We start from the raw sequence: 14435 nt of genomic DNA, 5'->3' as shown, positions 1-14435 counted from the left end.
CTGTAAGCTTTATGTATATTTATTATAATTATATGTATTATAATTATTATATAACTTCGATGTAATATAATAACTTTAAAATGAAGTAAATAAAGCTACTACTACTACTATAATCAAGAAGGTAAAGTGAATAAACGTTAAGAATTATATTAAAATTGAACAATCCAGTTTAGGACATTAAATAATAAAACTTACGGAAAACCGTAAAATTGCAATATTATTATATGTGTAATTCCACTAAAATTTAAGACTTGAGTTTATGCATTATAACAATAATTCAATAAAATGAACACATACTATTAAGAAATTACGTGTTGAATTTTATTATCGAGAATAGGAAGGTGTTTTGAATGATTAGGAAACACAACATTTTGGCGCAGCCGGTAGGATCACATTTTTTACAAAATGTGAACGGAAGTGAAAACAAAATTAGAAAAAATGTGTTCTTGATAATTGAACGATATTATTTTTTTTTTATAAAACCTTACGAATTTAAAAATTTTGAACAAATTTTATAAAATATTGTATAATAAAATTTTTACAAAAAAAAAAAAAAATTTTGGATGTGAAAATCACATTTTTTACAAAATTTGAAGCGGAAATGAAAATAAAAAGGAAAAAATGTGTTCTTAATAATGGAACGGTATTATTTTTTTTTTGAAAATTTGAACGTTAAACCATTTGTCACATTAAATAAAAGAAATCGTGATTATATTTAATAAACTTAATTACATTGCAAATATAAAAAATTTTTAGTAAAAAAAAAAACAAAAAGCGGAAGTAAAATTTGTGGATTAACAATTTTGTTAAAAACATTGGAATTGACTTTAAAAAAAAAAAAAAACAAGAACAACCATGCGTTCAACAGCAAAAGCGCAAAGAAAAAACTTGGTTTTCACTTAGGCAAACTTAAGTTTTTGTAAGAAAAAAGTTAAGAGAAATAAAGTTTATAAGAGAACTAATATTTTACTTTGGCCTTTACTCTAGCGGACTAAAAAAAAAACAAAAGAGAGAGATAAAAAAAAAAACAAGAGTGCAAAAACATTAAAGTGCAATTATCAAAATATAATAAAAAAAAAAACTTTCGGAGCTCCAAGCTCAACGGACGGCAGCAGCAGAAAATTAAACAGTTTAACGAATTTATTAATTTAATTTTATATTAAAAGACGCAAAAATCAAAGTGTAAATTGTGTTTACTTTAAATAAACTATAAACAGAATAAAAACTTTTAAAACAAATTTTAAGTTGGAATTTAGTAGAGGCCCAATGAGGACAATGTGGATTACAGCGAACCGCTCATTTGGTACGTCAAAATTCAAAATTGCTGATATATTGTGTTGCGTGACTTTTGCTCGTTGGCACGGAAGACATAATTTAACTCGCTCCGCAATGTCTTTTGCCATGCCCGGCCATACGAAACGTTCTGCTATTTGCTTAATAGTGGCTCGCCGAACAGCATGTGCGAAATTATGTATTGAATTAAAGACGCGTTGTCTAAACTGTTCAGTTACAAAAGGACGCAACGATTTGATGATACATCACATGCAATTTCCTTAGATGAATTTGAAATGAGTATCCATTTCAGTTGAAGTGCAGATTTATTCATTTTAGACAGAAAACCATTTGTTTCAATGTCGGTTTTCTAGCTTTCTGCTAATTGATCAAAGTCAACTAAATCTTCATTGCTGACGTGACAGATACGTGACAGAAAATCAGCTACCGGATTATTCTTACCAGCTATATGCATGATGTCAGTTGTGAATTGACCGATGTAATCTAAATGTCTTAGATGGCGTGGTGATGCCTTTTCCGGTTTCTGTCGAAATGCATACGTTATCGGCTTATGATCAGTGAAAATAGTGCAACGTCTACCTTCAGTCTCAATTTTCTTGCCTTGGGGACGAATTCCTTTATGATTAATGAGATGACCAAGGAATGTTACTTCTTCCTCTGCGAACACACATTTTGCTATGTTTATTTTCAAACCATGTTCCTGGAGACGTTGTACCACGCTACGCACATGTTGTATGTGCTCGTCTATGTTATCGGATGCGACGCAAATATCATCAATATAACATATGGCAAACTTGAATCCGAAAAGAACTTGGTCCATGAACCTTTGAAATGATTGTGCTGCATTACAAATTCCAAAAGTCATCACATAAATTCGTACAGGCCGAAAGGTGTAATTATTGCTGTTTTTTCTCTATCCTCTTCAGCAACCGGTATATTAAAGTACGCCTTTTCTAAATCCAACGTTGTAAAAATGCGTTTTCCATTTAGCGAATGCGTGAAATCTTGCATGTGTGGAATAGGATAGCGGTCAGGAACTGTTTGGGCATTAAGTCGACGGTAATCGCCACAAGGTCGCCACAAGCCATTTCCCTCTTGGTTGGTCTACAAATTCCTTGCTTCAACATATACTCAAACTCCTGCTTGGCTGCTTGCAGTTTTTGCGGATTTAGCCACCGTGCACGCGAAAAAACAGGCTGACCAATGGTGATAATCTGGTGGCGAACCGTAGTCTTAGGCTCGTTATTGTAATTGTATGAAACAGGCATTGTCACCTCCTTGAATGAGTTTAGAAGCTCTTTGAATTTGTGGTCATTCTGAATGGAAAAGACTGGCTCATATCCAGTGTGTTCCGATGCACATTGGGTACTAAACTTTGTTTGCGTATCGCTCAGGCAACTACGTTTTACATCTACCACAAGACCGAAATGTTTCAAGAAATCGGCACCCAAAATTGGTTTTGAAACATTGGCGATTATAAAATTCCAATCAAACTTCCTACGAAGGCCCAAGTTCATTGATAACAACTTGTTACCGTAGGTTAGAATAGCCGACCCACTCGCTGCATACTGTTATGGGCACATACACAATAGGGTGTGTGTTAAACGGTTTGACCGTCAATGGATAAAAATATAAGAATAGCCTTGCAGTAAGTCTCATGTTACGATGCGGTAGCATGGGACTATGCAGAAGGCAATAGCCCCACAACGCGAGCGTGGAATGTGCTGACACTACAAAACGTGACCGGCAAACACGCTACTTTTGAAGCTAACGCAAAAGTACAGAAACTTTTGACTAGCAGTTGCTGTTAAAACTCGAGCGGTTGAGGATTTTGTTAATTGCTGTCGAATAATAAAAATTGATGTAGTTCAATGTAATCTTTTTAAAAGAACCTGATTTAGTTGGTGTCGGTTGGTCTAATAGAACATCGTGTGTGAGTAACCCTCGCATATTTCGTAACGTAAAAACGGTATGTGACAAGTAACAAATCAAGTGATGATCTTAACTCCTAAACCGAAACTTAATTGTGCACGAGTTTAGTAAAAGCTCCTGCGAGTGCGGTTAAACAAAGAAGTAACAAATCAAGTGATGATCTCAACTCCAAAACAAAACTTAATTGTGCACGAGAGCAACAATTATTACACGCGACAACTTCGATTACAACTTTAATAGATAACAACAGTTTCCAACGTACATTTTTCCGCAGCTGCGAGTGAAACTGCAACAGCAGTAGCAACAGCAACTACTAAGTTTGAAGCAACATCAACAACATCAGCAGCAACAGTGTCGACAGCAGAAGTACCGGAACGTATGCAACAACAGCTAACATAGCGAAGCAGCGACAGCATCTAGGGTATAGGAAATAAAACTGAATTTAAATAAAATAACCGAACCTCAACTTCATGCGTTGTCTTTTAACACACATAGGACCACGACAAATTGGCGCAGCCGGTAGGATGCAGGTAAGCATCATTTAAATTTTATAATTTATCGATCATTAGTAATTTATTTATTAATTTATGATTTGTTAAATAAAATTTTTGTGTATTACTTGCATTCCTCTGAAAATAGAAAACATTTTTGGTAGTGTTTTGTTTGAGTTATCTTAATCAACTAACTTTATTTTTTTACATTACACAATATTTACTTAAACTACTTACAGGCTAGAGTTTCCAACTTTATATATTTAAAATAATTATTAATATTGTTGAATATGATATCTCGCCCCTTAAAATTGTAATATATTCGAAATATATGTTCTATGTATAAGATTTAAAGGTATGTATATTATATATTATTCAAATAATATATTCAATATATATATTCAAGTAATATATTCAAAATATATGTTTTATGTATAAGGTATAAAGGTATATAAAAGTTTTAAATAGGTTGATAACGATTAGGTTGAGCTCGAGTACGAGCGCTTCGACGTGGTATCTGTTCAGTTATCTGAGAACGCTCTTCAGTATTAGTGTGATTAGTGTTGTTGTTATCCTCCTGCTCACTAACAGGTGTTGGCAACATATACCAATCAGATTTGCTGTTGTTTTCTGCTGACGTTGATGAACGGTGTTTTATTTGATTTTGATGACGTCTCACGTAACCGTTGGACGTTTTCACAATATAAACCATGCATCCTAAGTTTTTAATAATGACTGCTTCCACCCACTTCGGACCCCGACCATAATGTTTAATATACACGGTTTCGTTAGGCGAAAATTTAGTTGAACGAGTGACGGGTTTATTGTTGTTTGGTGGTGCTGATAACAGTGTAAGCAAAGTACGTGGCGCACGCCCATGTAACAATTCTGCCGGTGACTTCCCTTCGGCATTAGGAATAGCTCGGTATGTCGCTAGATACTTTACCAAAGCCAATTTAATCGATAACCCATCATCAATATTCTTTTGAACGGATGATTTGAATGTACGTACGAACCTTTCCGCGAGCCCATTTGAAGCTGGGTGAAATGGTGCTGTTTTAACATGACTTATGCCATTACGAGCACAGTATTCAGCGAACTGGTCGGAAGTTAGCTGAGGTCCATTGTCACTAACTATAGTTTCAGGTAGTGCTTCTAATGAAAAAAACTGCTGACAAAGTTGCTATGGTGTCAATAGTGGTGATAGTTTTAAGCTGTACCACAAATGGAAACTGTGAGAAAGCGTCAACTACTATTAGCCACATAAACTGGAACACTGGGCCAGCAAAATCTATGTGTACTCGTTGCCATGGTCGTTCTGGCTTTGGCCACTCATGGTATTTTTGTTTCGGACTTGCACCCGCAATTTGACAAACACTGCATTGTGAAGCAAGTTTTTCGATGTCGTTGTCAATATTAGGCCACCAGCAGTGTTGCCTAGCGAGTTGCTTCATCTTAACGATGCCCCAATGGCCGTCATGGAGAAGCTTTAAAACTGACTGATGCAAGGATTGAGGTACTATGACTCGAGTAGCATCTGTCTGTAAATACATCAAATCATCTCGAATGAAAAGAGCATGCTTACGACGAAAATAAGGAAACAAATCCATGTCGCCACCCTTCCGAAATTAAATTTTTTACACGTTTTAGTATGTAATCGTCTTTGTAGTGCTGTTGTAGCAATCCGACGTTGATAAATGTGTCATAATTTTCTATTTGATAACAATGCTCCAACCTGTCGAACTCAGGATCTGATCCACAAGGCAGGCGTGATAAGGCATCGGCATTTGAGTGATCGGCAGTTCTACGAAACTGTATCTCAAACTGATAAGACATCAATGTTATTGCCCAACGTTGCAACCGATGTGTAGACATTGATGGCAAATTTTTGTTTGGACTGAAGATGCTTACTAAAGGTTTATGGTCCGTAACCAGAATAAACTTATGACCAAATAAGTACTGATGGAAACGAGTAACTCCAAATATTATCGAAAGTGCCTCTTTTTCGATTTGGCTGTATCGAACTTAATGAGTGTTGAGCGTTTTTGATGCGAAAGCAATAGGACGCTCTGTGCCGTCTGGATTTCGATGAGCAAGGACAGCTCCAATTCCATATGATGAGCCGTCAGTAGCTAAGACTAATGGTAGATGTTCTTGAAAATGTGATAATTCGGTTGCGTCTATTATGTGTCGTTTTAAAGCTTCAAATGCTTGTGCCCCAAACAAATTTGATGTTCTTCCGACGTAAATGATTGATAGGCGCGGCCAATTGCGAAAAATTTGGAATAAAGTTATGGTAATAATTCACTTTACCCAGAAATGCTTCGACTTCTTTAATGTTTGTTGGGCGTGGCAACTTTTTTACAGCCTGAACGCCTTTTTCATCAGGTAAAATACCATTTGCACTAATTGTTCTACCTAAATATTCCAGTTTTTCCACTAAAAATTCACATTTTTTTGTTTGCAACGAATACCGTTCTCAATCAAAATTGACAAAATTTTTTCTAAGCGTTGACGATGTAGGTCCACCGTTTCAGCCGCGATGATTATATCATCAATATAATTACCACATCCTTCTACACCTAGTATAAGTTGCTCTAAATGTTTTTGAAATATAGCAGGCGCGCTGGCAATTCCATAAGGAAGCCGCTGATATTGGAAAAGCCCTAGTGGTGTATTGACTACTAAAACCTTTTTGGCCTCTTCGTCCAACTCCATTTGCAGGTAGGCATCCTTCAGGTCGATTTTAGAAAAATATTTTCCATATCGGACAATATGAAGTAAGCTTTCTCGCGTTGGTAATGGATATTGATCGACATCGATTTGTTTGTTCACTGTTGTTTTGAAATCGCCGCAAATGCGAAGAGAGCCATCTGGTTTTGTAACCAATACAATTGGCGAAGCCCACTCACTAAATTTTATTGGTTTCCAAATACCACTATCAGTCAAGCGTTGCGATTCTATTTTAAATTGATTTATTTGAGCGAATGGAATAGGTCGACGTTTACAAAATTTAGGCACGGCGTCTAATTTTTAATGTATTTTTGCTTTAACCTGCTTAATTGTACCTAAACCAGGTTCAAAAACAAATTTATTTCTCATTAATAATTCCGTTAATTGCGAATCATTGCTTATAGAGGCAATTTGGCGAATTTCAAATCCAAATTTTTCAAAAAGGTCAGTGCCAAATAAATTATGTCCATTACGAATGCATACTACCACTAAAGTTGCTGTTCTCTTTGTTTCACCACACTTTAGTTCTGCACTAAACTCTCCAAGTGTCTTTACTCGGTTCTTGCCGTAATCAAATAATTCTTTTCTACATGGACACAACTTTGGTTTGTTTAATTGTTCATAAGCATCTAGTGTCAACACCGAAACAGTTGCTCCTGAATCCATTTGAAATTTTATTTGAGTATTATCTATTAAAACGTCAATAAAAACTTTTTTATTTTCTTGATGCGGTAAATTATTAACACTCAAAACCGAATCTATTTGTGAAATAAAATTATTTTGTGCACTTGTTTTTTGTTGTTCTAAATTATTTACAATATTATTAGCTGACATACAAACAGAAGCAATATGCCCTTTTTTCCACACTTATTACACACAGCTTTTCTAAACTTACAATTTTGTCGCCTATGTGAAGATCCACAACCTGAGCATGATTTTGGCATGATTTTTTGTTGAGCTTTTTGCTTTTCACTATATTTGTTGGTTTTATTCATTACTTTAGTTTTGACGACGTTTACTTCTCCTTCGTTGATTACTTTATCTTTAATTTTGTTAATTGTTTTCTCCGTCGCTTCAAAAGCTTCAGCAATGAGCATCACCTCAGAGAGTGGTGGATTAGATTTTTGCAGTGCATTTACACGAACAACATCATGTGGAGTGTGTACAATCACTTTGTCTCGTATCATTTCTTCTGTATAATCATGTCCACATTTTGGCGCGCTGCAAATAAATTTGCATTTTATCCATTCTCTGTAAGTCTGGCTTGTAGACATTGTTGTTTTGTGGAACTCATGTCTGGCAGCAACTACATGTGTTTTAGATTGAAAAAATTCGGTTAAGAATTGCGTCAAGTCTTCGAATGTATTGCTTTTCATTTCACTACCACCAAAATTGCTGTGTAATATATCATATGTTTCTGTGCCTACCCAGGTCAGAAAAAATGACTTAAATCTCTCCTTTTTTACGGAATAAGCCGAAAAATGTTGATGCAGTTGCTCCAGATATGTCTCCCACTTGTAACGATTAAAATTTGTGGCAATTTAAGTGTTACAACATCGTGGGTTCCGTAGCCCAACAACAATTGATTCCAACAAAGCAATAACCTTTCGCTATACAGCATCACCATACGCTACACCAAACCGCAACAGCCCACCCCGCATCAACAGAACGTGTACGATTGGCAAAGTCTGAAAATACATAAAATTAAATTTGGTGTTATACAAGAATATTATACATACCGTGAAACACCCTTGTGAATATTTATTTTAATTAATTTAATTCGAATAATATTAATTAAAATAAATTTAAATTACTTTTCGCGAACCGCATGAACCACATTGTAAAAATAGAAATAATCAAAACAAAATTAGAGAAAATAAGAAATGTCATTGTCATGTGCTTTGTACATTTTCGGTTGATCGTAAAAATGTTGCAGCGGATAATAAAAGGGAAAAAAGCTGTGAGTGCAGTTTAAAGCTTTCAGAAGCCTGAAAAGAAACCAACAGAATACCTGATGAGGGGAAATGTTGAGGGCATTGACCGAACAACGGCTAGCAAAAAAGTCCGCTCGACGCAGTTAGAAAAAAGGAGAATAAAAGGCGCAAGCGGAGGAGTTTCTGTCTCTTGGCTCGTGGTTATGTTGAACGCAACGCATCGTACCGGTGGTGTTAATTACTTAGTTTTTTTTTTAAATAAATAAAAAAAAAAAAAAAGTTTTCTTTGCATTTTTTATATAACAATTAAAACTACTTTAATATTAATTTAACCAGTGGAAATAAAATTCTTAAAATTGTGTAATTTTCTTTTTATAGTATTTAAAGAAACAAAATAAAAATTGAAATAGTTTTGTCGACACGGCGCGAAACAGGATAATAGTGTTAATAGCCACAGTATAAAAGAAATAATTGACGGCTTTAACAGTGGTCAATTAAAAGATTTTGTACTCGTGCTCGTTCGAACGTATAAACGTGTTGACACCACAAGCAAAAGACGTGGCGCGGCTTGGGTGTCTCTTTTTCTCCGATACGTGGCAAAGCTTGAATTGATTGGTGTTTCCTGATAATCATCGCTGGACATTGTAAGCAGCCCTAATGTACCAGAGAGGGTAAGACTTATATATGTATAAAATACAGTGCAGATTTTCGCGTAAGTAACTTCAATGTATAAGCGCGAATTTATAAGCTATTTTATTTAAATCGGACGAATTGCTTAAAAATTAACAAATTCCAAATTGTATAATTGAATATCTACAAATTTTATTCATTTAACTGGAAATGAGAAAAGTAACAACAAGGCAATCATAATCGTAAAGGCTTCAAGTTAAGCGCATAGGAGCATAAACTTTCTAAACACAACAAGCTTATGAATTATTAGATCTTATGAAATAGAATCTATGAAAAAAAAATGTATCTTTGTAAAAATTGAAATTAAACAACTGAAAACAAGATATTTGTGAAAAAAAATGTATTCTGTTATATGCAAACATAATCTTAATTAATTATAAAGTGTAACATTAAAAATTTAATTACTTAATCCACATTTAAGGAATGTAAAAATATTACATAAAATTCTAAGTGAAATACCAAAGTAATCTTCACACGACTACGCTTAATGGAAATTCTTCTTCCCTTATATTTTTATTTAAAAACATTTTATGAGTTTTTTTTATAAATTTTGTTGTATTTAAGTGAACACAAAAATGCATTTATAAAACGTTAAACTTAAAATATGATTAATTAATATTATTTTTTTTTTAAAATTTGAAATCAGTTAAATATTATTTGCTTATTATTATCTACGAGTAATTGTAAAGATATTATTTGATAAATTGTTTTTTTATTTAAAATACATTTATGGTTATACATATATTACAAATTGTTCAATAAAATTGAAATCAGTTAAATATTATTTGCTTATTATTATCTACGAGTAATTGTAAAGATATTATTTGATAAATTGTTTTTTTTATTTAAAATACATTTATTGTTATACATATATTACAAATTGTTCAATAAAGAAAAAAAAACTTGAATTCGAAAATAATTACTTTGTTACGGCATCTTACTTCAACGGTAGAAACGACAGTAGTTGAACGCTGGGTCCCCGCGAATAGAAATTTTCTTGTAAGACCTTGGACTAGGCTGAGAACTACCCCGGCTAGGAAAAATTAGGTTCATTACACACTTATGCAATTGCTTATTAAAAGCATGAAATGCAGGCACATTAACACTCTGTCCATCTGCAGTCTGTTGTAATAAAATTTGTTTGAAGAATGCTCGCTGATCCTCCAGCATTTTATTTGTAGACTCTTGTTGCTGTTTAAGCAATTCCTTTAAAGCAGCTACGTCCATTTTAGGTAATTTTTTTTTTATAATCCTCGTTGCCACTGTTTTTTTTGAGTTATCTTAATCAACTAACTTTATTTTTTTACATTATACAATATTTACTTAAACTACTTACAGGCTAGAGTTTCCAACTTTATATATTTAAAATAATTATTAATATTGTTGAATATGACAGGTAGGAATACATTTTTTTTTGGGAAGATATTTTTATTATATAGAAATATAATAAATAAATATAATACAAGAAAATATTGCTAAATAAATGTATTTCTATTAGGAATATATTGTTTCCGGGTGTTCATGTTAATTGACGTGAATTATTTCGTTGTTTTTTTTTTTTTGTGAGGGCTTAATGTGTAAAAGTTTCATCAGTTGTCTATTAATTTGTTGTGGTTGCTATTTTTGTGAAATATTTAGTTTTTACTGTGAACGTCAACAATGAACAGTGTCGGTATGTAAATGCAAACATTTAGAATTTTTTTTTCATACTCGTCAATACATTGTATCAGTTAACGTTAAATACAGTTTGTTTTGTTTTTATTTTTATTGTAAATGTGAGTGACTGAGTTTTGCAACTCTAAGTTTATAGCGAAGCGAAAAGTATTCACAAAGGAAATATATTTTTTCAAGTAAATGCAGATTGAAAGAAATAAAATAATTTTTTTTTTACTAAAATTTTTAAAAAAATAAAATTTGTAGTTGGTTGTATTTTTCATAATCTAATTAAATTAAACATTGTTACGTGTATTTATATATGTTACACGTACAAAGAATAATTTTTTTTTAACTTGTGAAATATATGATATACACGAGTTATATTCTATGTATAAAATGAGAATTTCAGCATTTTTAGAAAGATTTACTTTTGAATGAATGTTAGAAATACTTAAATTATTTATTAAGATTTTTTTTTTTATGATCTTTGTCAAACTGAATATTTTTATATATATATAAAAATATATATAAAAATATAAATATATATATATATAGTTTTATATATGATTGGATGTAAAGTGAAAACTTTAACATTAATTATATTAGATTTTTGTAATAATTTTGGGATAATTTGTGATTATGCCATTAGTATAAAAATAAAATAACTCAAGTCAGAATATTTATAAGTTTGAGATCGTAGATATTACAATCAATAAACAAATACTTACATTAAGTCCTAAAGTTATTGTTTTTGATTTTAAATACATTTTTTTTTAATTTTCTGAAGAATAATTACAATTTGTGTTTAAGATGCAATGGAATTGTAATTTTACAACGTAATTAATTTAATATATATTTAAAAATGAATATTGTCACTGCGTAATTACGAATGAAATTTTTATATCGTAATTTAATTAAAATGAAAATAAAATATCAATAATGCATTCTCATTGGCCCTGTATGCAGCCAACTGGTACATTTGAATTTCTGTGTGAGATCTGTCAGATCGATTTTTAATAAACTTAAAACATATTGCATTCAATTAATATTAATTTTTTTTTTTGGGTTTTTATACACACTAAACATATATTTTGTGTATATATATAAATATATTCTTATGTATTTGTATATTTTGACGTTACTTCAAAACCGTTACAAAAACTTAAAAACAAATTTAAATAGATACTTTTTATTTGGACAATAAACAAATTTGACATTATAATCCAAAAATGCCTTTTACTAGTGCAAACTTTAAATAAAAATACTTAAAATAAATGTTCTTCTTGCAATTAAAAATTATATATAAAATTCTATATTATGTGCACATTGGCTCATAAGTAAAAAAAAAAAAAATAATAATAAATAGTGCTCATAATAAGGAAATCATTTAAGATAGACTAAAACATTAGGTAAAGTGAACGGTTTTAAATATTGCCAAAATAAAACAAGAAAAACAAAAAATAGAAAAGAAAAAATACTATTATTTATAATGGAGCATAATATTTGCATTTAATTATTTTTTTTTATGGTTTCTGATCTACCTTGTTTTTCTTTTTGTTTCATCGTTTTTTTTCAGTTTAATTTTAATACGTTTATTTGTTATATTTTTTTCGTTTATTATAATATGTGTATAATCATCATAAATTCTCCCATCATACTTTATCATTTAAGTCTGGATTCTGGGATAACGTAAATAAAAATCGTCGTTGCATGCGCACATTTTCGCATTTTATAATAAAATTTGTTTTTTAAACTTTTATTTATTTAGATTTCATATTATTTTCAAACTATTCGTATTTTTATTTGCTTCAAATTGTATGTCGGTTGGCATGCGCTGAAGTCCATTTGTTGAATCTTTTTATTCACTGGGAAGTCGTTTCTTTTTATCTTGTTTATCGACTTGAAGTCAAGAATGGAATCTAATAATGTTGTCTCTAGTTTCTATTAAACTATTTATAGCTGGTTACCGGAACCAAGTTTCGTAAAAATAGCTATTATCAACATTATCTGATTTTAACTCAAATATAACATTGTTCGAAGATAAAGTCTTATATTTTTTTTTTATAACATTGTTCGCAGATAAAGTCTTTTTTTTTTATATGACATTGTTCGAAGATAAAGTCTTATATTTTTATATGACATTGTTCGAAGATAAAGTCTTATATTTTTAAATAACATTGTTCGAAGATAAAGTCTTATATTTTTATATGATATTGTTCGAAGATAAAGTCTTATATTTTTATATGACATTGTTCGAAGATAAAGTCTTATATTCTTATATGACATTGTTCGAAGATAAAGTCTTATATTTTTATATAACATTGTTCGAAGATAAAGTCTTATATTTTTATATAACATTGTTCGAAGATAAAGTCTTATATTTTTATTAAATATCCTCATTGACAAGTCTCTCTCAAAGTAGTACATCCATTGTACCAATATCAATTATAAAAACTTAAATTTTCTAGATTTTCAATATGTGTAATATAACCAGCTATTGTTGAACTTTCTATCAACATGGTTATATAACGCAATTGTTTTTAGTTTAGAATCATATACAGCTTGGGTATTTCGTTTTATTGTTTTTATTTTTTCTTTCTGTTGAATCCTTTATTCCCTGGGAAGTCGTTCTTTTTATCTCATTTGTCGACTAGAAGTCATGAATAATGATGTTGTTTTTAATTTCTAATTAAATAATTATAGCTGTTTTTACTGGAATCAAGTTTCGTAAAAATAGCTCTTGTCATCACATTATCTGATTTTAACCCAAATATAACATTGTTTGGAGGTAAAGTTTTATATTTGATTAGATTTCCTCGTTGGCAAGTTGTTCTGAAAGTAGTACATCGGTTATACCAGGATCAATATTATAAGAATTTAAATCTTCCAGTTTCTCAATAGGTGTAAGATAATCAGATATTATTGAACCTTCCATATACATTTTTTTTTGTTTTTGTACACATAAGTTAGCGCTGCTACCTACCTAACAATTACATTGTTGGTATTGTTATCAATAGTTTCTGTTTCAATATCAATTGTTTTAACCGTTTCACGGTTATAACGCAACTGTTGTTAGTTTAGAAATAACCACAGCCTTTCCACGTCATGCGCGTCTCTTTTGTAATAATATTGTATATAATCACGAATCTCCATTAATTTTAATTAACATTGGATTTTCTTAAACCATTCATTATTTCAGTGATAGTCGTGACACATTTGTTGGAAAGGGTTTTATTGATGTTTTATTAAAATTGCAAAATTATTCCGTAAGTACTTGGAAATACGCAATTTTTGTAATGCTTATTGCTAAATGTTTTAAAATAGGTGGGAAGAAAAATATTGAGTTACCATTTTTGGTGATATCAGATCAGTTTAGGAGTTTCCCCACAAGCACTGATGCTTTTCCTTTTTTCAAACTTATTTGATTCCTAATAATGTTATTAGTTTAGAATTGATCTGTTTAATGTGGCTAGGATAAATGGCTAGGAACATTAGTTTATAACCGATTCAAATATATTTTAATCATAAGCTGTTGTATGAAATTTTTAAGGGTTAATGAATAAACTGCAAGATTTTTTTTATTATATTACACGTAGATAATAAAGATTGAAACAACAAAGATTTAAAGTAATTTAAATATATACCTGTATGTGTATTACTTTATTGTGGTTTTCCTTTATTATTTAGTAAATTGTTAATTATATCT

Source organism: Teleopsis dalmanni, chromosome 1, assembly GCF_002237135.1.
Source record: "Teleopsis dalmanni isolate 2A chromosome 1, ASM223713v2, whole genome shotgun sequence".
NCBI lineage: Eukaryota > Metazoa > Arthropoda > Insecta > Diptera > Diopsidae > Teleopsis > Teleopsis dalmanni.
Note: the sequence above shows the minus strand (reverse complement) of the source record.